Source organism: Rhinolophus sinicus, linkage group LG04, assembly GCF_036562045.2.
Source record: "Rhinolophus sinicus isolate RSC01 linkage group LG04, ASM3656204v1, whole genome shotgun sequence".
NCBI lineage: Eukaryota > Metazoa > Chordata > Mammalia > Chiroptera > Rhinolophidae > Rhinolophus > Rhinolophus sinicus.
In genome coordinates, this window is record NC_133754.1 from 136,139,439 (window position 1) to 136,164,984 (window position 25,546).

Genomic DNA, 25,546 nt, shown 5'->3' on the forward strand with positions numbered 1-25,546 from the left:
TTGGAGATGATGCTCAAACTCAACAGAAACAAAACTGAACCCCAAACTTAAGGATAAAAAGGGATCTTTCCTCCGAAATCTGCTTTTCTCTCCCACGGTCTCATTTTGGGGTTCATTCAATCCATCCACAGTTCTGTTTGCCTTTTGTGGCCAGCACGACTGCCACCAATCCCCACAGAGCTTACAAGTGCACGAGGGAACAAGTACAGGTGGTTATAATACCACAGGCCAGGTGCTACCACAAAGGGAAGCACAGAGCACCACAGAGCCTTTAGAGCAGGAAGAGCAGGATCCAACCCTTTAACAAGGTAAAGGGTGGAGAGGGAAGCTGGAAGGCAGAGCACCTCTTACACTGCAAGGCCCAATCGTGAACCCAGTAAACTCTGAGCCCTCCCTCACTCTCCATTTCTATGTGGCCACCAGTTGTTGTCTATTCAACTTCCTGAATATCTTTCATATCCATTATCTCATCTCCATTCCTAATGTTACTATCTAAGTCAAGCTTAGTTCCTTTCTTCACTTAACTATTCCAAGAGTCTTTGCTGCTTTGCCCAGCTTTGGTTCAACTCCCTCATTTCTCTTCTGTACGCCTACAAAAACACAGAACACACTTTCTAAACACATTACACAGCAGCAGCAACTTCCTGCCCCCCAGAACTCAGCCAAGGTGCTATGATCCTGAAAGCTAATTCTTCAGTTTCCCATTTGTGCAAGAGATGGCAGTTCCCATAGCAGGGATGGTGGCCCCTCCAGCAGTGGTGTTCTGGGAGGCATCCCATCAACAACTCTAAGAGCAATCCCCTTCCTGCTTCAGTTAACCAGGGCAGTCGCCATCATCTGTAACTGAATCATAACTGATAAGATGATCAAATATAAACTGATTAACAATTGTGAGTGCGAAAGAAACCTGGTATACAAATACCAGGGGTGAATCCAATGAAGGTTTTATTCATACCTATTTGACTTTTGCCAGCAGTCCTTTTTAATAATTAGTTCCTTGGTACATCTTAATAAAACCAAAATTCGTTTGGTAGTATTGAGTATAATTACTAACTGAGCCATTTAACAAAGTAGCTAGGCACTCACAGCTACTTACTCTTACTGGCCTACTACAGCAGCTCTCAACAACCTTCTGCTTAATGGATTGACCTGATAAGGAAAGCTACCATATATTGTCTCTGAAAAACACTGCTGTTCACAACACAGGCAAGGCTATCAGTTGACTTGCAAGCTTACCAATCAACAGTATTTATTTCCAATCCAGTTTATGTCATTTGTGCCATTATGTGAAATAATTAAATATTATGTAAGTAGATGAAGTATGAATACAACAATGTTATTGGCTCTACAAAATTTAAGGTGAATCTTTTGGAAAGATCCAGTGAAGATGACATTTAAAAAAAAGATGTCAAATGAAATGCGGGAATTGCAACCGTAAAAGGGTAGCGGGTAGAGAGATTTGTAAAATATGGGATTCTGGCTCATGCTGCTTGAAGTGTCTTAACTCTCACCCTATGTTAAAAAAAAAAGAAATCTAAAGTGGTAGATGCCATATAGTGGGTGCAGTTTATGCAAAAGAGGAAACGCAAGAATAAGACTCCAAACTTTACTCAAAGAAAAGGCTTTGCCCTACACCAAAAGATAAATAAATGAATAAGTTTTAGGTAAAAATAAAATAATAGATATACATATCTTTCTTTGTGATTCATAACTTTAACCAAAATAAAAAGTACACAATAACTTTTGTAAAAAAAAAAATACTATCTTATAAAACAGGCATAAAATAATATAAGATCAAAAATTGTCAGTCTTTCCTTATGTCTAAACATAACTATTTCCCTTATCTCTTCCATACTGCCCAGCCTTCCACCCCTGCTTGAGGAGAAAGTCAAATCAATGAGGGAGTTTAACTTGAGTTAAAGAAAAACACGGGGGCGGCCACTTATCTCAGTTGGTTAGAGCGCAGTGCACTACAAGAAGGTTGCGGGTTCAATCCCCACATGGGCCACTGTGAGCTGCGCCCTCCACAACTAGCATGAAACAACTACTTGACTTGGAGCTGATGGGTCCTGGAAAAACACACTTAAAAAAAAAAAAAAAGAGGGGCCGGCCCAGTGGCTCAGGCGGTTAGAGCTCCATGCTCCTAACTCCGAAGGCTGCCGGTTCGATTCCCACATGGGCCAGTGGGCTCTCAACCACAAGGTTGCCAGTTCGATTCCCGCAAGGGATGGTGGGCAGCACCCCCTGCAACTAAAATTGAACACGGCACCTTGAGCTGAGCTGCAGCTGAGCTCCCAGATGGCTCAGTTGGTTGGAGCGCGTCCTCTCAACCACAAGGTTGCTGGTTCGACTCCCTTAAGGGATGGTGGGCTGTGCCCTCTGCAACTAGCAACGGCAACTGGACCTGGAGCTGAGCTGCGCCCTCCACAACTAAGACTGAAAGGACAACAACTTGACTTGGAAAAAAGGCCTGGAAGTACACACTGTTCCCCAATAAAAAAAGTCCTATTCCCCTTCCCCAATAAAATAAAATAAAAAGAAATATGCAAAGTTCTATGAGTTTATTCTTATACTTGCTGCTATTAGAAATAGTATTTTTTTAACTTTTTCTTCAGAAATAATTTCAAACTTACAGAAAAATTGCAGGAATAGGAAAAAAAGAACCTGAATTTCACTTTACCAAGATTCATCTATTAATATTTAACCTATTTGCTTTATCAATTTGTGTTCTCCCTCTCTACACACATATAAACAAACACAATAAAGTAAATAGGATAGAATATTGTGTGTCTATGTCTACAGTTTTTTTCTCTGAACCATTTAAGATTAAGATGCATACATCATGGTCCTTTACCCCTAAAAACCACTGTGCATTTCCTAAGAATAGGGTTTTCTCTTACACAAGTGCACTAGAGCTTTCAACTCTAAAAGTTTAACATAGATCCAATGCTTGTTCTAATCTCTGTATTTCAATTTTGCCAAGTGAACCAAAAATATCCTTTATAGCATTTTTTTCCTCCAGTAGGGAATTCAGTCTAGCATTACCATGTTTCCCCGAAAATAAGACCAAGCCAGACCATCAGCTCTAATGCATTTTTTGGAGCAAAAATTAACGTAAGACCCAGTCTTATTTTAATATAAGACTGGGTCTTATATAAATAATATAATATAATATAATATAATATAATATAATATAATATAATATAATATAATACCAGGTATAATATAATACAATACAATATAATACCAGATCTTTTATTAATTTTTGCTCCAAAAGACACATTAGAGCTGATGGTCCGGCCAGATCTTATTTTCAGGGAAGCACAGTAAAGTATTGCATGTAGCTGTCATGTCTCTTATGTATTCTTTAATCTGGACTATTTCCAGAGCCTTTCTTTATCTTTAATGACACTGTCATTTTTTTAAGAATACAATCATTTTGTTTTTAACATTTAAAAAGAACATTTATTGAGTTTCTAGTCAAGCTGGAATAGGTAAACGCTGTGCTCTCCTCCTCCCATGACCACATCAAAATTATAACTAAATTAAGAATAATCAACCTGGAAAACCACCTGAAGACTAACTGAACAAAACTCCTATAACTAAGGATATAAAGAAGAACTCACAGCGATTGGTAGGAGGTATAGAGGCATGAGACAGGCTGGTCCCACACTGAAGGTGTGGCAGTTAAGAAACAGAAGGGATATCTCGGCCACAGAGGCCCCCCCTGAAAAGTGAGGGATCCCAGCCCCACAGCGGATTCCCCAGCCCAGCACTCCAGTGCCAAGAAGAAGAGTCCCCACAACAGCTGGCTGTGAAAATCAGTGGGGATCCATTACATGCCGGTGAGATGGAGGGATGCTAGAAAACCAAATGTCCTCTTAAAGGGTCCATGCACAAACACTCACAAACACAACCTAAGCTCCAGAAAGGGAACAGCAGCTCAAGGGGAGCCAAAGACATCACGGGGAGAGACTAAATTGTGTGACTTCAGGGCAAGGGCCATCATTGTCCCTGTGTTGCTCTCCTCCCACAAGACGTGCAGGCTCAGGCCTGCACCAAATCTGAATATGCATTACCTGGGTAAACACCACTTGCTCTACCCTGGTGACTTCCTGAGACCCTGCTCCACCCAACTCATGCACCGCTATTAGCTCTTTCCAGAGGCTGTGCATCGGCCCACACTGCAAATTTTCTTAAAAACTCTTCAAAGTCTGCAGCCCCAGGTAGGTGATGGGTGGTCTCAACAGGCATCAGTGCCCCATTGGGGAGAATCCTGCTTCGTGGAGTCAGCCTCCACTGTCTTGGCCAGTCCTCACAGCCAATTAGCCTGAGAGCCAATTCCACCCACTGGCATGCCAACAGCAATCCAGACTCAACTACACCAGGAGGGCACCCACAATCCACACAAGAGACACTCCTGGAACATCCAACTCAGATGACCAGGGAGACAGCACCACTGAGCCCCACAGTACACCTACTACATAAGGCCCCCCTGCCAAGACTGGGAGACCTAGCAGATCTACCTGATACATAGAAACAAACACAGAGAGGCAGCTAAAGTGAAGAGAAAAGAAGCATGTTCCAAATGAAAGAACACCACAAAACTCCAGAAAAGGAAATAAACAAAATGGAGACAAGCAATCTACCAGATGCAGATTTCAAAACACTGGTTACAGGGATGCTCAATGAACTTAGGGGAAGAACAGATCGACTCAGTGACAACCTCAACAAAGAGACAGTAAACATAAAAATGGACACAGACACCATAAAAAAGAACCAGTCAGAAATGAAGAACACACTAGAAGGAATGAACAGCAGATTAAACAAAGCAGAGGATCAAATCAGCGACCTAGAAGATAAGGTAGTTGAAAACACCCAATCAGAACAGCAAAAAGAAAAAAGAATTTAAAAAAATGAGGACACTTTAAGGGACCTCTGGGAAAACATCAACCATACCAACATTTGCATCATTGGGGTACCAGAAAGAGATGAGAGAGCAAGGGATTCCGAATCTATTTGAAAAATTAATGCTGGGAAACTTCCCTGACCTGGAAAAGGAAATACACACACAAATTCAAGAAGTGCAGTCTCAAATAAGATAAACCCCAAAAGGCCCACACCAAGACCCATCATAATTAAAATGCCAAAGGTTAAAGACAAAGAAAGAATCTTAAAAGCAGCAAGAAAAAAGTAGTTATCTACAAAGGAGCTCCCATAAGACTGTCAGGTGATTTCTCAACAAAAACTTACAGGCCAGAAGGGATTGGCACAAAATATTCAAAGTTTTGAAAAGTTGGGACCTACAACTAAGATTACTCCACCTAGCAAAGCTATCACTTAGAATTTAAGGACAGATAAAGAGCTTCCCACATGAGAAAAAGTTAAAGTTCATCAACACCAAACTAGTATTACTAGAAATGTTACAGGGACTTCTTTGCATGCTCCCAGGAAAGGCCTTTACCTACCGGTGCAGCGTTCCCCCCGGCTGAAGCTGACATTTGATGATGTGAAGGTGTAAATCCACAAAATGGCCAGAAGAGGCTGACTCCCTCACTAACTGGTGTGATCCTGAGAGACTCACATGGTATTGTCCAAGTATGTTTTGTGACAGGCAATAAAATCTTGAGAATATTTAAGTCCAAAGGACTTGCTCCTGATCTTCCTGAGGATCTCTACCATTTAATTAAGAAAGCTGTTGCTAGTCAAAAGCATCTTAAGGGGTTGGTTAGCTCAGTTGGTTAAAGCATGGTGCTCTTAACAAGAAGACTGCTAGTTTGATCCACACATGGGCCACTGTGAGCTGTGCCCTCCACAACTAGATTGAAAAAACTACTTGACTTGGAGCTGATGGGTCTTGGAAAAACACACTTAAAAAAAATAAAAGTTAAAAAAAAAAAAAGCATCTTGAGAGGAACAGAAAGGATAAGGATGCTAAATTCTATCTGATTCTGATCAATAGCTGTATTCACCAGTTGGCTCGATATCGTAAGACCAAACAAGTCCTCCCCTCCAATTGAGAATATGAGTCATCCACACCCTCTGCCATGGTTGCATAAATTGTCTATGTACTCAAGTGATAAAATCATTGCTTAACTAGGGGGAAAAAAACAGAAGATGTGGTACACACACACACACACACACACACACACACACACACACACAATGGAGTATTACTCAGCCATAAAAAAGAATGAAATCTTGCCATCTGCACCAACATGGATGGACCTAGAAAGTATTATGCTAAGTGAAATAAGTCAGACAGAGAAAAACAAATACCATATGATTTCACTTACATGTAGAATCTAAAGAACAATATAAATGAACAAAAGAGAAATAGACTCTTAGAAACAAACTAATGGTTGCCAGATGGGAGAAGTGTTGGGGGGCTGGATGAAAAAAGTGAACGGAATAAGAAGTACAAATTGGTAATTACAAAATAGTCATGGAGATGTAAAATACAGCTTAGGGAATACAGTCAATAATATTGTAATAACTATGTATGGTGCCAGGTGCTCACTGAAATTGAGGAAGGGAGAGAGGAAGGGAAAGAAAGAAAGAAAATGAACATTTATTTGTTTTACATAGAACATTTCTCATTTTGGTATGGTATGTGTTTTTTTTGTTGTTGTTTTTTTAATTAAAAACCATAGTTTTATTTGAAATACAAATGTATTCACTAAAAATGTCAATTAAGTAAAAGTAATGCATGCATCATAATATCTTTCTTTTTTTAATTAAATTTATTGGGGTGACAATTGTTAGTAAAATTACATAGATTTCAGGTGTACAATTCTGTATTACATCATCTATAAATCCCATTGTGTGTTCATCACCCAGAGTCAGTTCTCCTTCCATCACCATATATTTGATCCCCCTTACCTTCATCTCCCACCCCCCACCCCCACCCCCCTTACCCTATGGTGCTATGGTATGTTTTAAGCTAAGTATTTTTCCTTTTGTGACTGGTACATAAAAATGTCATTTTTAAATTGATCTCATATCCAGCTACCTTGTTAATAATCTCTTTCTTCCAATAACTTGTCTATAGATTCTTTAATGATTCTATCTATCATGGGAAAATTGTCAGAGAATGGATTTTTTGTTGTTTCCTTCACAATACTTTTTTTTTTAATAGGACTTTATTGGGGAACAGTGTATACTTCCAGGACTTTCTCCAAGTCAAATTGTTGTCCTTACGATCTTAGTTGTGGAGGGCGCAGCTCAGCTCCAGGTCCAGTTGCCATTGTTAGTTGCAGGGGGGCGCAGCCCACCATCCCTGCGGAAGTCGAACCGGCAACCTTGTGGTTGAAAGGACATGCTCCAACCAACTGAGCATCCTGGAGCTCAGCGGCAGCTCAGCTCAAGGTGCGGTGTTCAATCTTAGTTGCAGGGGGCGCTGTCCACCATCCCTTGCCGGAGTCAAGGAGTCAAACCAGCAACCTTGTGGTTGAGAGCACGCGCTCCAACCAACTGAGCCATCTGGCCACCCAGGAGCTGAGAGGCAGCTCATTGACTTCATTCTAGTTGCGGAGGGTGCAGCTCGCTGGCCTATGTGGGAATTGAATCGGCAGTCCCATTGCCCAGAGCTCGCGATCTAACCAATTGAGTCACCCGTCCGCCCCACAATAGTTATTCTTTTTATTTATCTTTCTCATCTACTGGCCTGGCTAGGACATCTTAGTGCTAAAGAGAAATAGTGACAGTGGAAAGTCTTATTTATAAGGGAAATGCTTCTAACCATTATCCGTCAGAATGTTTACTGTGCATAGAAAGGTACAGGTTAGAAAAGTTCTGTTTTATTCCTTTTTCTAGGAGGATTTTTGTTGTTTTGCTTTGAAATCACAAATACATGTAGCATTTTATCAAATGCTTTCTCTAAATGTTATGATGAGTTTTCATGTTTATTATTGTGATTAAATATGATTCTTATGTTGAACCAACCTATATTACTATAATACACCCAACGTGATGATGTATGATCAGAATTGCACATGCTATTATAGTATTATACCTTAGATTTCATATCCTATCTTCATAAGTGAGGCTAGCTTGTAATTTTCCTTATTTACATTATCCTGTCTGGTGCTTGTACTAAGACTTGCTAGTCTGAAAAAAATGAGTTGGGAAGTGTTTCTGAAAGAGGGAAACTTTGAGTTTGTGAGGGCTGAAATTAAGTATTATTTGAATCCTTTGTAGAATGAGCCTGCAAAATCACCTGAATCTGGTATTTTCTTTGTGCTTATACATATAAGTACAGAATCAATTCTCTTAAATGGCATATTTCCACGACTTCTTGCATCTGTTTTAGAATTTATATTTCTCTAGAAAACTATTTCTTCAAATACACTGGCACGAGCTTTTCATGCCAATGTAGTTCATTACTCTTTTCAGCCCTAATGTTCTTGTCCAATGTTTCCCTCCAAGGTGAGGTCTATACAGCTCCTATCACTCTCAACATCACATATGACCCAAAAAATAGTTAAGAACCACTGAACTAGGTCTCACCCACAGAGGTGGGTTGAGCTGTGGCTCCATCAATACCTAGAGGTCTGACCTCACCTAAGCATGTCATCCTTGTTAACGTTAAGTCTTAATAACCTATGAACATAGGAAATTAAACAAATGCAGTGTTCTAACACTGGGGAGAAGGTCCCACCTGCCCACTGAAAAATAGGAATGAAAGTGCTCTGATTTTTCAAAGTTTCATCTTTTATTCTTAGAAAATGCTCTTTCTGCTTTGATGCTATTTTTTGGATGTAACATCAGGTAGTAAGTTTGATCATTTTTATTTTGGAAAATTAAAAATTAACAGAACTATATGAGGTGTGAGCAAAACATATGGTCAATGTTTAAATTTTTTTAAAAAGTCATTACAGTAAAAGATGCATTGCCATTAATCCCCCTCCAAATACACCCCCTCACTTCAAACACACTTATCCCATCTTTCTTGCCACTTTCTGAAGCAGTTCTGGAAGTCCTCTTTCATGAGTGTCTTTACTTCATCCTCCATCATAACAACACTACATGTCACACATCGCTTCTGGTATACGGCAATTTCTGTCATATAAAAACATTACGGTGTGTCCTCATCCACCTCATTCACTGGATCTGGCACTGTGGGACTTCTGGCTCTTCCCCAAAGTCAAAACGATTCAGGACATCGAGGCAGCCATGACAGCGTAACTAAAGACACGAAAGAGGACTTCCAGAACTGCTTCAGAAAATGGCAAGAATTATGGGATAAGTGTGTTCGAAGCGAGGGGGAGTATTTTGAGCAGGATCAATGGCAATGTGTCTTTTACTGTAATAATTTTTTTAAATTTAAACATTCACCATATTTTCTGATCATACCTCGTATATATTTTTTTCAAATCTGGAACTCTGGGACCCAGTGAACTAAATAATCTCCAAGGTCCTTCATGGTCCCAATGTTATATGAGACAGAGGAAGGAAGAGAGGGTAAAGGGATGAAAGGAACTGATTTACATGTAAAAAAGCAAGTAACTTACTCAAGTTCAAGTCCTTATTTATCCAATACTTTCCTGGTTTCTGATCTTTGAATTCTACAAAACCTCCAACCTCCACCTAAATGCATGAATCTTCCAAATGTAACATTCTTAATAAATCATCCTCAGTAAAAATGGCTTCCACTTAGAAACCACTTTAACTTCAAACTCTTTAGCTTGACAAACAAGATAACTAGTCCTATCATTTTCTTCCAAAGTATATAGGTTTTCAGAACTTTCTAACTCTCCCTCTTAAATCATTCACTCATTCATTCATTCATTCATTCAACAACTCTCTGTTTCTATAGCTAAATAAAAAAATTAATCAACGAATTTGCCTGACAAAATTCTTTAACTTCAAGGACCTGGAGGCAATAAGGAAGAAAAAAAATACAACTTTCTTATCTAGGATTGGTAAAGATAAGAGAACTATCTCAAAAATGGAAAATACAGGCATTGACTATTGAAAGAGCCACATCCACCACAGAAAAGATAATGAAGGTAGACCACAAAGTGGTCCTAAAACTGCCCATCAATACCTACTGAAGTGTCCAAGTAGAAGCGGAAGGAAGAATCTTTATATTACTAACAGCAGAGGCAGCTAACATTTAAGCACTTCATATAACACCAAGAGATTAAAACACTCACTCAAGGTCACACAGCTTTAAAAAAGATAAACATAGGAGTTAATTGGGATTTTGCTGTAGAAACTAAATGGTCAGGTAGGTGGAAAGAGACTTGGATGCTTGAAATCTGCAGCCATCTGGCTCTAGGTGCAGAAGCCAAGAGTAAAAAAACTCCTCCCTGGCTAACTGCCTAACTTGACCAAAATCAGAAGGACAGTAATAAAAATTGGAAAATTGACCAAGAATTCCTTCCCCTTTGTACCCTTTGTCAGAAAGTGAAAATCCAAAAGCATAAGGAATCCTAGCGAAAGTGACAATACAGAGCAATATGTAATTTAAGACTCAACTTCAAGGTATAAACATAAATGTAAATGTTATAGGAGTTCTTCAGGAGGAAAAAAGGCCACAGATGGGTATCGTGGGGTAAGGCATAGAGAAGAGGTGAGTTTGAGATGGGCCTTGAAGGTAAATGGGATTTGGGTCAAAAAAAGGTGAGCTATCACTCTATGGAAGATAGGGAGCACACAATAACAACAATGACATAAGAAATACTGTTATTTAATCTTTCCAAGGGCCCTAGAAGAAAAGTATTATTAGTTACCCTCTTCTGTAAGTGAGGAATTGGAAGCCTAGACCAACATTCCCCAACTTTTTGGTCGCAAGACCCCTTCTACTTTTAAAAATTATTGAGGAACCCAATAATAAGAGCTTTACTTATGTGGGATATGTTTACTAAAACAGAGAAATTTTTAAATTATAAATTAAGAGATAAATTAAAATTTCCACAATGCATGACAATTTTAAGATAATTTTAAATTGTTCATGGGTCAAAGGCAACAATGGTTCTTAACGAGGGATGATTTTTGTCCCCTTGGGGACACTGGCAATATCTGGAGTCATTTTTGTTTGTCACGAGTGGAGGCGTGCTAGTGGCATCTAGTGGGTATCAGCCAGGGATGCTGCTTAACAGCCTACAATGCAGAGGAAAGCACCCACAACAAAGAATTATCCACCTCTAAATGTCAATAGCGCAGAAATTCAAAAACCTGGCTCTAGGGCCTAGAGAAACTCTAGCATGTGTTCAATAATAATCACGTACAATACTGTGCACAGCAGCATTTCTGTAACAGCTGAAAACAACTCAAATGTAAATCTAAAGGAGACTCAATACATAAATCAGAGTATATTCACCCAATGGAATATTATACAACAGTGAAAATGAACAAACCAAAGCTACTCCCAGCAATATGAATGAACCTCAGAAAGTTTAATCTTGAAATATTCAAAGCAAATGTCCATTTCTGCAAATCTAAAAAATAAAATGTAATCTGTTCCTTTAGAATAAATGCTCACAAAATAAATCCGTTTTTTTAAAGCAAGGAAAAACTGAACACAAAAATCAAAACAAGTTTCCCAAGGGAAAAGCTCATGGGATCGGAGAATCACAAAGTTCTATCTGGTGAATTCACAGAATTGTACGTCTTTTGTATGCCTCAAGCATGACTTAAAACCTTGTTTTAAATGATCAAACAACCAATACAAGTGACATATTTCTGAAAATACCTGAAAAAGTGAAAGAAATTTTAAATTGTGGCCCCTGAGAAGATTCATTTGATGTAAAACACAACAGGAATTTATCTGCAAAGATGGACTCTCCATGGTCAACTGAGGACCCAAATTTTATGAATAATACAAATCTAGCGCCCACTTGCTGACAGGGGGTCCTCGCCTACCACGTATACCACCAGGAAGAACCTTAGACTGAGGCTCCTGCACTATGCCCTGCTTGTTTACTTGTCTGAACTGACCACTGCAAGGAAGCCCTGGTTTCATCTTTCTACCAGTGGATTGAGACCTGCCCTGTCCATTCAGAACTACACAAATTATATCCTCATTTGTATCTATACCGACCAATCAGAATTGCACAACTTGGACTGCACAATTTGGAAACCTCAGATGCATAAAATTGGGAACTTGGATGGGAATTTTCTCTATAAAAGATGGCCTCCCTTTTGCCTTGGTGGAGAACAATTTAGGTTGCTACCTGAATCTGTCTCCCGGGCTGCAGTTACTTTTGCTCAAATAAATAAATGCTTTTTATTCTTTATTACAGTCTAAAATTAATTTTGGTTTACAAAATGAAACCAAGAATTTTTTAAAATTCCAATGTTGAAGCCATTCTGTAATAACAAACAAACATTCCTACTTTTTAATTTTGACAAATCCATATTTTTGCATATTAAATGTATCAAAAGCAAGACAGACTTGCATGAACATCCTAACATAGAGCTCTAAACTGCTTTTAATTGTATTTTATGATTTGGTTATATATTTGTACTCAAGCAATTAAAATGGAAATAATTTGCTTAGGTCTCCTCCTCTTAATCTTACTCTGCTACACAACCAATATAACATAACTATAAATACCTATATATTTACAGATTAAATGAACAGTCAAGTGTGGCTCCTTTGGTAAAATAACTTTTAAATAATCATCAACTATAACATCAACAATGACTTTAACATTAAAAGGTAATTTGTATAGAAAACATTTGCACACTAGGATAAAAATCTTTTCTAGCTGTGTGGACTATGCATTCTACCAATACCCTTTGATCTGGGAGGAAATCTTGACATCAAGAAAGTTTACAAACAGCAGTAATTCTAAATAAATCTGTTTATCAAGAAAGTTGTTTGTAGTGTTTTATAAAAGCAATTTTTCAAATGGTGATACAGGAAAATGTCATATCACATCTTACAATTCAGTTTGTCCAAGATACAGAGAAGACAGACATAACTCTGTAAGTATAAATGCAGACAGTGTTAAATCCTCTTTTGGAAGAAAATAAAAAATAAATTAGAAAGTGATAATAGAAAGTACATTTAATAGAAAAGTACCTGATAGACTATGATTACTAGACAAAGAAAGAAAAACATCTTGACATTGTTTATTTTTAAGACTAGAAAATACTAATGAAAATTGGCCAATATTTTCTTTACTATTAGAATCTCCTTCCAAACCCACTATTTTTAACTTGAAGCCAAAAGTAATCTGTAATTCGCATATCAATAAAACATCTAAGCAAGGAATAAAAATGCCTTAAAAGTTATGAAAAATGTACAAATCATTTTTAAAACATACAAACTTAACATTGTATTTGATTATGAGATTCATGACTTATGAAAAGGGCTAAAAAGAGAAATTCTGAACAGTTTTCAATAAATATTAGCTTTCAAAAAACTTAATTCTCCATTACTTCCAATTTTTTGGCAAATTACAAAATTACACAAAAAATTGGATTCCAAGAGGACCAAAAAAATACGCAATCAATGCCAACTAATATTTCAACATGAATAGAAAAAAGAATGGTACTTTTGTGACTATGAATATACAAACCTGATTTGCTTTCTAATTTCCTATTATTATGTAGTAGAGTTGGTAAGGACACACAAAACAGCCAAAGAACGCAATTTCAATAGTTTCCAAAACTTGCATTTCACATGGAGTTCCAACTAAAAGCTTGCTGGGCTTGGACTGTCTCCCTCCAGAGGCCTGGGAAGGAAGAAATGCTTCCTGGTATCAGCAAAAGCTACCTGATACTCACAGGTCCCGGATGCCCTGAACCCATGGTACCTGCTGCGACTTCTTGGCTATCACCACCCTGCATCACCTATCATGTAGCCCCCTGGTGGCCCGCGGGGCCCTGCAGCAGGTAGGCTGGTAGGCCCGCATCCCCATCAACTGCCCGACTGCGCCACCTGCGCACCTGTGGGTTCCCTGGTACCAGGGGTGGAACCGCATCACCATCAGCTGTCCAGTAAGATAACATCTGAGATTACCTATTTAGGCCTATCAGAAGAACTCATTGGAAGCCACGTAAATCACCCAGTCTTAGTTTCAAATATAAAAAACAAGGCCTAAAATTTTAAATATTTTGAAAGCATTTAAATGCAATTTAGTATTTTAACTTTGAAATTATTCCTAAAAATTCACAATCACATATACAGTATCAGCTATATCGAAAAAAAGTTTGAAAAACATCAGACACAACAATCTGATGGTCCTTGCTTGTTTCATTACTAACGAATGCAAGGAATACCATTTTAAAGAAATATAACAATTTGTACATTTTTGGTAATTACCTGTTCAAAAGACCATGCTCGAGGGAAAAGGATTTGCTACATTTTCATCCTATATGCATTATTTTGCACAGTACTTAGCACAGGTATTTGCTGATCACTTATTCTCTCGATCTTGATAACACAGGGCTTTCTTGACATACAAATGCATCTAAAAGTATTTTCAATGTCTACTAGATGAGTTTAATTTTCCTCAAAATCTCAAGTATTTAACCAAATTATAATAAACACAAATACAATCATGATACAAGCACAAAGGAAAATCATAATCTGTTGCCCAGTGCTTCTCATTGATTATAAAAGATGGTTTCAGTAAATAGAAGACCAAACCCTCACTAATGTTCACAAAATAAACTCTATCTAGGCCACATTTTGTTTGATTCATAATTTTTCTCTGTTGTCAATACAAATATCTCCATTTACCCGGTCTTTCTCCAGTTGCCTGGTCTTTTGGGTAGGGGCCCAGGTCACCTCTGCAAACTCCAACACTATACTGAGAGCTATCCTCATGGACAACTCTTTGAATACCAACATCTTATTAAAATGAACATCTGAGAAAAAAATAATAAACTTAGCATTTGCTTGGTTCTTTCCTCTATTTTACATACAATACTTCATTTTCATTCTTAAAAGTTTTCTGAGATTAGCAGACTGTGATTATTTCCACTTGAAAGATGATGAAACTAAGGCTCAGAAATGGAAATGACTTTCTGAAAGTCAGACAGCAAGCAGGTGCAATAAACTCACTGCACATTTAGTATCTGCTAAACCCAGGCCCCAAATATAACTGATCTCTTTGCAAGGCTCTCCAGCTACCACAGAAAAAATAAAACAAGTCCCACTGAATTTAGAAGAAATCTGCAGCACCAAGCCCAGATGGTTTCACAGAATCATACTCAATCTTTAAGAAACAAATCCAGTGTTATTTAAGCTGTTCTGAGCACAAGAAAAAAAATAGCAAGCTTTAAAATCCTTTAAGAAGCCAGCCTAATTTGGGTAACAAAATTTGACAATTGGCCCAAGAAAACTGAAAAACAATCACATTTAAGAGCATTGATGAAAATTTCTTTTAAAAATGAGCCAGCAAAATCCAAAGCACATTAAAATAATAAACCATAACCAAAAGATTATTCCAGGAACACAAGGTTTCGATATAAGTACAAGTCTTACATAATTTTTGGTGTAAGTGTGAATGCGTGTGTATATGGGTAAGTATATAAACTACCTACACATATAAATGTAATCTGAACATACACACTATTCTCTAGCTCTACTTACTAAGAGGGTATGGAAGCAACACCCCCAATATCAACAAGCACCTAGATCTTGGCTTCTAAATATTTGGGGTAGTTCCAAATATTTAGATGAGCCTGAATATTTCACTGTACCTGAAAGGGAGTGCTCAAAGAATGATGGGACATGTCAAAAGGATACAAAATTCAATTTAAAGAGTTCCCATGGGTCAAACCTATCACAATTTAAGCATCAATATAAATAATATTAACAGATTACAACTCTGAATAAAAGAGGAAACCATAAATCCAAATTGATAAAAAATAAATGAATAAAAGCTTGATAAGGAACAAGATATTTTACATAGATTTTTCCAAAACAAACAGTACTTTTAGAGCAAAGAAATATGAGAAGCTCTATCTTAACCAAGCAATGAAAGTGAATATTACCAGTAATAGAACAAAATGAAATTGTGTGTCAACTGATAAGATGTAATTAAAAGAATACAGCATCACCTGTGATATTCCTGTCAAAGATGCCTCAAGAATTTAACCACGAGGGAACATTACTATAACAAATGCTGAAATGTAAAGGGTCTAAGGATTAGATAACAGTAATGTATCACTGTTAACTTCTTGATTTTTGATGGATATAATGTGGTTATGTAGGAAACTGTCTTTGTAGGAGATACACACCAAAGCATTGAGCAGTGATAGGGCATGAAGGCAAATTGTTTAAGGAAATAAAAATTCTTTGTACTATAATGCAACTTTTCTAAAAGTCTGAGATTGTCCCAAAGTAAAAAAAGAAAATTATTTTTAAAATAAATACAAAGGAATAAATTTACGAAATGTGAAAGATCCACGTAAAGATATATGTAAAATATCCATCATAAGGACTTAAGATCTAAATTAAATCATATACCATATTTTTGGGCAAGAAAACTCAACATCTTAAAGATATTTCTCTGTAAGTTTCTTCCCAATAAAAGTATCAGTGGAAGAATGTTCTGATGAGCCGAGGTGAACACTCCTGAGCGTCACAGAAGCCCAGCAGGTGAAAAACCCTGTTCAGATTACTCTTCAATGCTACCCAACTCCATCTGTGAGGACCTGTCACCGAACGATGTGTGCTTCATGTGCTTTTCCATGGGCCATTCTAGAAAGAGCCCTGAAGAGCTGACACGTGTGCTCTGAATCCGCGTTCTGGTTCTTCCCGTGAGTTTGATTAGGGGCGACAGTGAGGACATCAGTGGTCCGAGGCCTGTCATACCCTGGATCAAGTTCAGATTTGTGAACCTGCAATGCTGAAAATGAGAACAGGGCTATGAAGTCCCCTAAAAGTGCTGTCACTCACACACACCAACACACATCCCCCAAAAGCTCCTATCTGTCCAGCCGACTGTCCTTATTTAACACTTTTAATTTCAAGTTTTCTCATTCCTTCCTACCGTGTTTCCCCGAAAATAAGACCTAACGGGAAAATAAGCCCTAGCATGATTTTTCAGAATGACGTCCCCTGAACATAAGCCCTAATGCATCTCTTGAAGCAAAAATTAATATAAGACCCGGTCTTATTTTCAGGGAAACACGCTAATAAATAGTAAATCAATATTTAGAATACCTATTTTGTGTAGCTGTCAAATTTATTTTCAAATATTTAATTTAATCTACTAAGGCTTGAGTGTTAAAAGACTAAACAATTTCAAACACATGTTTGGGAAAATATACTGATGAGTATGCATTTAAACTATCACTGTATGTTTCCTTCAATTTTGTTTGTCTCACTAGAACTAGGCATTTCCCAAATTTAACAGAAAGAAGACATTACCTGTATACTTCCTAATTCACCCCAAAACTCTCTCCATTCCTTCAACTCATGACAGACAGCTGGGTTTTAATATGGGATATTAGAACTTCCCAAATTATCGAGCTATGGACCACCGAAAGTGAACATTCATTATCAACGTGCTTGAGCGGGGTAAGGAGAAACAGAATCTTATTTCAGAAAAAAAAAAAAAAAAAAGATGAAAAACAAGGCTTGGTAAACTTCAACAGCTTAGACAGGAAAAGAAAAAAATTCAAGCTAGGAGCAAAAATAGGGTGACCATGCAGTACAAGATTACACAACATGAACGTAGAAAGTACGTCCCACCTGGCTGGGCAGGAGTCTCTAAAACATAGCTACCGAAACCTGGGCCCTATCCACCATTTTAATAAAGGTGTTATTTTTCCTATTTGCGAGTATGTTACTGTATAGGAAATTTGGTTTTTCAACTGAGCCTTTCTGATTATAAATGTAATAATGTTCATTCTCAAAAAAATTTTTCAATGAAGGAAAATCAAAATCACCAGTAATCCCACCACCAAGTTAACATTCCAATGTGTTTTTTTAAACACATACACATTTATAAACATGTTTAAACACAACTGGGATCATACAATATATACAATTCTGTATACTGTTTTGTCATTAAACATAGAAGGTTTGGAATTATCTGTTTTTAAATATTCTTCCAAGTTGTGAATATCAATCACAGTATAGTGTTCAGTTAAAATAGCCCTTGTGCTAGACACTAGGTTATTTCTAATACTTAGTTAGCAAAATAGATAAAAGATCAATGTTTCATGAGGGGACCAAACAGCACCAATTCTTGTGGTAAGTGAACAGATGAGAACCACAGCTCTAGGGATCAGCTCTAGGGATCCACTGAACATGACACCCTTACCCAGCCAGGCTCCTTAATTCATACATTCACAAATACTTACTGACTTGCCTTGATTCCTCTTGTTTTCATTTTTGGAATTGGGTTTGTAACAAACTGAGAAAAGAAAACTGATGACAGGCCAAACCTTAAAATTCAGTGACTGACCACACACCTGTAAGGACCTCAGCCAAGTAGGGTGGAAGAGTACCGGCCATTAGAGGCCCAGAGAAACCTGGAGGATAAGACCTGAGGGAGAGTCAGGTTTAGATTTTTCTCAACCTGACCTTAACGAACTCTCCTTTGAGATTAGGCCCAAACTTCTAAGTAGAATTAACTTACAGCAACAGTCATTTCTTTTCATGGGAAATGGGTAGGGAGAAGGGGGGTGGTATTTAAAGCTATACTTGTATTCCATCAGAAAAGACTGAGAAATAGCAATTGGGTTTCAAAGAACGGGGGAGGGGCTAATGGAAATGAAAGCTTTTCCTTGTATTGCTTTAGGGACCTGCTGTTCAAACTGCAGTGTGCAGTCCTACCTAATGTAGTGGGTTGTATCAATATTTTTATATGTGATATAGAACAAAACAGACAATATCAGTGTACAGCACAACTGGCAAAGTTCTGTTTTGTTAAATTTTTGTTTCAGTTTCATATATGTCTGTGTGTTGGGTCAGTGTGGGTAAAATATATTTTCTACTGTGTGCCTGATTTTAATTTCCTTAAGTTTTTCACATACGTAAAAGTCATTAATTTGTACAACAAATGTTTTTTCAGCAACTATAGTGTAGTACTGATAAGAATGGTGTGCTGGTGTGATAAAAGTGAATAAAAATACTTGATCCCTGCCCTTGTAGAATTCTTACAGCTTAGAAATAATCAAATAATCACATAAATATAAGATTATAAACTGCCAAGTGTTGTGGAAGGAAAATTTTAGGGAATTAAGATAGATTATTATTAGTGAAGCTGATTTAGATTGGGGAAGAGATAGAGGTGACAGGTCAGGATCCTTTAAGGAAACACATTCAGGCCGAGACCAGAAAGATGTATGGAAAGGAAGCAAGTGGGAGGAAAAGTCTGCCTCAGCAAACAGCACTTTCAGCAAGGGCCTGGGCAGTGTGAGGAAAAGAAAAGCCAGTGGGCAGAAAGGAAAAGTAGACCATCCAGAAAATGTTTAAGGGGAGCTTGGGGCAGGAGATAATGCAGGAATTTTAAATATCCTCAGGGCAGTGAAAATGATCCGATTTGCATTTTAAAAGCTCAATGAGTGGAGCAGAGACGGGAAGGAGGTGGAGCAGGCGCTGAGATTGCTGCCAGGTGGAGAAACCAGAGGACTGATCTGATACATATTTAGGAAGCAGAAGTGACAAAAATTGGTGAAGGTTTGGGTGTGAGGGCTAAGGAACCATGAAGTGTCTGGGATAACTCTTGAATGAGCAATGAAATGGGATGAAATCCATGAGAAACCCCAGAGAAGTAGAGCTGAGAAAAAAGATGGAGTTCAACTTATGTTTAAAATATAGAGATGCCAAATTAATAACTGGAACTGAATGGAACTATAAAAAAATAAAAAGGGAAGTCATCACCAAAAGGGTTTTGATGACATTGTTCTGCTCCCAAAATATTTGCCCACAGTAAAGTATAACACAAATCCAGAAGAATCTAGAATAAATTTTAAAGATTCTATGGAGCAGCAGTTTATAAACACCATAATAGCTGAAGCCATTGTGTATCTGTAAATATAGACAGCAACAGTATAACTAAACATTCAGACTCAAATAATCCTCTTTTATGAATTCTAGAGACCACTTGCCTACTGTGTTCACTGCTGTCTGCTCCACAACTAACAGGAAGAAATGTACCCATTTCTAGGCAGGATAAACCACCAAAAGAAGATAAATAGTAAAAATAACAAGCAACAGTGCAAGGAAGTCTGTAGTACTTACTAAGAGACATACAAATGTATTAGTAAGGAAGTTTCTCAAGCAAAAATGGAAATGAGTTATTTAGCACATACTTAGTTCTCATACGCTAACAGAATCAGATGCCAGATTCTGTTCCTTAAGAATCAGCGAAGGCCGGCCCGGTAGCTCAGGCTGTTAGAGCTCCATGCTCCTAACTCCGAAGGCTGCTGGTTCGATTCCCACATGGGCCAGTGGGCTCTCAACCACAAGGTTGACAGTTCAATTCCTCGAGTCCCGCAAGAGATGGTGGGCTGTGCCCCCTGCAACTAGGAAAATGGCAACTGGACCTGGAGCTGGGCTGCGCCCTCCACAACTAAGATTGAAAGGACAACAACTTGACTTGGAGAGAAGTCCTGGAAGTGCACACTGTTCCCCAATAAAGTCCTGTTCCCCTTCCCCAATAAAATCTTAAAAAAAAAAAAAAGAACTAAATTTAAAAAAAAAAAAAGAATCAGCGTAATTTCAGTACCAGAAATCTCATCCCTAGGCAACTTATAGTAAGTATCCTCACCATTCTCTAGAAGTCCCTAGATATGAGAAAGAATCAAAATGTAACAAAAGCTTGACGTTGAAGCTATAGTAAAATCTCATCTAGGTTATTAAAACAAAATAAAATAGGTTAGAAAGAAATTTACCAAAATGGCTATTAGTGATGATTTTTGTTTTTTCTCTAAATTCTCCTGTTTCCAGATTTTCCTACAAACATGGGTTTTTATTTTTTTCCCTGTTCATGAAGGGATAGATATTAACAGGATACAACTCAGACAATGCAGACACACCTGAAAGAGACAAATTGCCCTTAATTCCATCACCCAGAACTAACCACTTTCAATATTTTGTGTGGACTTTTTCTGTGTATATATGAGTGTGTAGAGCAAAGGGTGATACACAATGAATGGTGTAATTGTTTAAGACTATGAAGGAGATTACAGAATGTTTCTATGGCAAGTGTACAGGATTGAGGAAAGACTAAGTTGACGAAGTGACAACTGAGCGGAGCTACCAGACAGATAAGGGGAAATTAACCAGACGAAGAGCAGGTAGGGGTAGTGGTCCAGGCAGAGGAAACAAGGATGTGCGCAGGGTACCAAACCCAACACAGCTGGGAAACTGGGGGGAAAGATGAGTTTGTTGGAAAGGAGGAGACTGACTGGACTTACTGAGCGAGCTGAGAGCTACCGTGTTTCCCCGAAAATATGCCCCAGTTAAGATCTCAGCCAGACAGATGAATTTAGGAACTGTTCTCATTGCTTCAGTGGGCCTAGTCCTTCTCCCTGCACGGTGAACATAGATTATCACCATCTTCTCCCCAAAGGCAGGGAGGGTAGGGGCAAAGGGGACTCTTTGGGGGAGTTGGGGGAAGTAAAAAGACAATTATCCAATATTTTAAATTTATACTAAAATGTAAAAGGTTCCACAAACCCTTCTAGATCGGGAGGGATAAAGATGATACAGTGACTTTACGGCACAACGCCCAAGAGATTCCTATTCAAAATGGGAGTGAGAAGATATTCACATTTAATAAAAGGAAACGAATTTTAAAAGATTGAAAGACCTACATTAGACACTGAGTTTATTGACAGTATGGAATATACCTGTTTTATCACCATATTTCTAATATGTAATAAATAAATATCAAGGGAATAATCATTAACTGTGCTAACAGAAAGGGATGATCTTAATGAAACTCAGACAAGAAAAAACCAGCTCTATCTGCAGCACAAAGCCCCCCACAGAGAATTCTGGCCTCTGGAGAAATGGACTTGGTAGTGGGGCAGGCAGGAAAGGGTCAGCAGGCCCCTTAAAGGCCTAGAGACAGTGTCCCTCAAGGCTAATTGCCCCCTCCTTGCTTATTTATTCATTCAGGAGGAAGTGTTTAACCCAGCAATTCCACCACTAGGTATTTATCCAAGAGTAAAGAAAACATATATACATACATACACACACACACACACAAACACACACAAAACTAGTTCATGAAAGTTCATAGCAGCATTACTCATAATAGTCAAAAAGTAGAAACAAATCAAATGCCCATCAACTGGTAGATAAATAAAATGTGACATATCCATACAATGGAATATTATTAAGCCATAAAACGCAATGAAGTACTAATGTATACAACATGGATGAACCTTGACAACATTATACTCCGTAAAAGAATCCAGTCACAAAAGACCAAATATTATGTGATTCCATTTATGTGAAATGTCTATAATAAGCAAATCTACTGAGAGAGAAAGCAGATTAATGTTTGCCTAAGCCTGGAGGGTTGGGGAGGTGGACAGAAACTGACAAAACTGCTAATGGGAACAGGGTTTCTTTCTGAAGTGATTAAAAATGTTCTAAAATTCATTGTGGTGATGGTTGCACATGAATAGTACACTTTAAATACGTGGACTGTATGATGTGAGAATTACATCTGAATAAAGCTGTTATTTAAAAAGAGAGGAAATTTTAAGCACCTCAGGCACCGTGGTAAATCACTGAAAATATGATAAAGAAAAAAAAACACAGAATCTGTCCTCAAAGCTCTAATCTTCTGAACAGGGAGAAAAGTCAAGAGGCATTTACAAAACAATGAGAAAAGAAAAGAAAAAGACTAACCTAACCTAGCCCAGCCCTGGGTGATCCAGAAGGTGGGCAGTGTGCAAGAAAAAAACAATACACCAGATTTTCATTCTTAAATTGAAATCTAAAAATCTAAAAAGCATTGTAAAAAATTAAGTACATGTTCAGCTTATTAAAATCTTCATTTCCATAAAATGGTTAGTGGACTTTTTAAAAAGTATTTGTGCACAATGCTTAAAATATATATATATATATATATATATATATATATATATTTTTTTTTTTTTTTTTTTTAAATAAGGGCGCAGCTCACAGTGGCCCGTGTGGGGATGGAACCCACAACCTTGGTATTATTACATAGCACCACAGTCTAACCAACTGAGCTAACCAGCCACCCCTAAAACATAGAAAAACAACCGATTAAAGTCTGTTAATGTGAAACAAGTCTCCGATTTAAATTGCATTGTATTAACAAGTTCGTGGAATGCTGTAAAGATTAGAAAAGTTGTCAAACTTTTCATAACACCTTAAATTGGGAGAAAGAGGGCCTAAAAAACCGGAACCCCCATGAAATACATTCCAAAACAATCCAGGGGGATGGGAGGGGAAACATCAAGGTAGAACATGAGTAATGATCTTAAAGGAGAACCGAGTGCTGCAAAATAAAAATGGACCTTTAAGAATTAAAGCCACTAATTTTCAACCACAAGTTTTCGAAATGAGAATATTAGTAACCGTTGCCATAGAAACAGTGAAGGCGAGTTTCCAGGGTTAAACATAAAAAAAAAACAAAAACAAAAAAAAACTACAAATTCAAGTGGGTAAAATAGGGCAAAGTTTTGCAGGCAGCCTACCAGAAACTTTCACCGAGATAAAGATGGACCAACTACAACTTCTAACCTACACTTCCGAAGCACTGCTCTATCACCTGGCGTGGTAATTTACCAAGTGCTAAAAAAAAAAAGTTTGCCCTCCCTTCTCCGGGAAGTAGAACCAGACAAAACCCCTCCCAGGCATCACCCACAACCAAAGCCACCCGGTGCAGACGTGCACCGTGCAGCTCAGGGGGCGACTGGCTCCGTGTTCACCCGGAAAGCAACAGAATCGAGTCCTGCTGGTTTCATTGGCTGAGCTCAGAGGAAAAACCCAAACTCAAGCCCGGAGCCCCAGCCTACCTGGCTCCCTCCTCCACATCCCCACCCCACGCCACGTCCCGTACCTGGCATTCCACGCGACCCGATCCAACTCATACTTATTAAGCACCCACTGTCTACACTGCATCGTGGCGTCGGGCACTGCAGGAAGAAATGGCCTCGTGCCGGAAAAACCGAAAGGATAGCCACGGGGACCGAGGATCAATCCCGGATAGAGGCTGGCTGCCTGCGACTGGGTGTTATGGAGAGGAACCCCCACCCTCACCCCACGGTGGTGACAATCCCAGAGAAGACATGGCCCCGAGGGGCACAGCAGGCCCTGGATCCCCGAGTCCGCCAGAGACCTGGCTAGAAGGGGAAAGGAAAGGAGTCAGAATCTCTGGACCACCCGCGCGCTCCTCTGCGCCAAGGAGCGCGACCCCGACTCCGGCCCCCGGGAGAACCGCGAGCGCGGGCACCGAACCCTGATGAGGGCCGGAACGGGCTGTCACTACCTCCCGCTTCCCTCCGCTGCGACCATGGCCGGCCGCTCACTCCCCAGCGTGACAGTCACGGCGGCCGCATTACAAGAGTCTCCGATCCGGCGTCTCGGCTCCATCGGACGCCGGCACCCCAGCTGCCCAACGCGAAGGGGGCAATGCCGGGAAGACTGCCCGGGCCCTTCCCCCCATCGTCCCCATCCCCCAGCTCCGGAAAAGCGGTTACCTGGCTCGCGGGTGAGGCGAGGACACGACCCCGAGGAGGAAAAGGAGACGGAAGACGGTGGCCTCCGGCCCAGGGAGATTTGGGAAATTTGGAAGACTAGTTCCGCACTGGGTGACAGCTGTTCGCCGCGCACGCGCACCCGGCCCAAGACGCCTAGCCCTCCGCAGTTCCTCACCCTCCCGTCGAGGGATGGGAGGCAGCGGCGAAGGCGCGCGCACAGCGCCAGCTGGCTCTCCCTGCGCGAGGGCGCGCGCGCCGTCACGTGACCACTGGGACCCGGCACTTAGTGGGTCACGTGAACTTCCAAACAGCTTAAAGGTGCCTAGCACCTTCTTACTTTGGCCTTAATCGTCCGCGCTATTCTTAACCTAGGCGCGGTAATACGCATCTTGTTCTCTGGGGACGGGCAAGTCCATTTTTTCCCAGAGTGGGAAGACACTTGAGCAGAAGGAAAGAACAGGTGCACAGAACCTGGCCCGGAAGCGCTGACCGGGTTCCCGCAGGGTTGTCCCTGATGGGGTCCACGCGCCACACGTCGTCCTGGGCTCCGACACGGGCCTATGGCGGCCTCGGGCGCGCGGACGTCAGACTGGCGTTGCCATGGGTGGGGCCTCAGAGTGCCCAGCCGAGCCTGGCGAGGATGTCCGGGCTCGCTGCTGGGCGGCAACGACAGCTTGTTACTGCCGGGCTTCTGAGGCCCCTAACCACAATGGGTGATCCCGAGTGAGCGAAGGGGTGTGGTGTCCACCTGCCAACCTTTTAACAAGTAACTCAAGCCGAGGCCGCGTTGTTAGCCTATGGGAACGAAACTCCGGGATCCAGGCACCTACGCGGAGCACTTCCCGCCCTGCGCAGATGTGCGCTTGAGCTGGGGACACCCGAGGGTGTCCCCAATAGGAATCCGGACCCGGGGGGGGTTTCCCCAAAACTAGGGGTG

The 25,546-nt window shown here is 39.7% G+C and overlaps 1 protein-coding gene across 3 annotated transcripts in view; it reads right to left on the reverse strand.

Moving 5' to 3' along the window:
• Positions 1–25,205, reverse strand: part of KDM4C (lysine demethylase 4C) — a 346,173-nt gene extending 320,968 nt beyond the window's left edge. The window contains exon 1 of one of the 3 annotated variants that reach the window (XR_012495714.1): positions 24,610–24,743. The gene's annotated coding sequence lies outside the window, so the exon portion shown is untranslated. Of the gene's footprint in view, positions 1–24,609 lie in introns of all 3 variants that reach the window. The other 2 variants (XM_019727138.2, XM_074330451.1) reach the window with 2 other exon arrangements.
• Between the last annotated feature and the right edge of the window lie 341 nt (positions 25,206–25,546).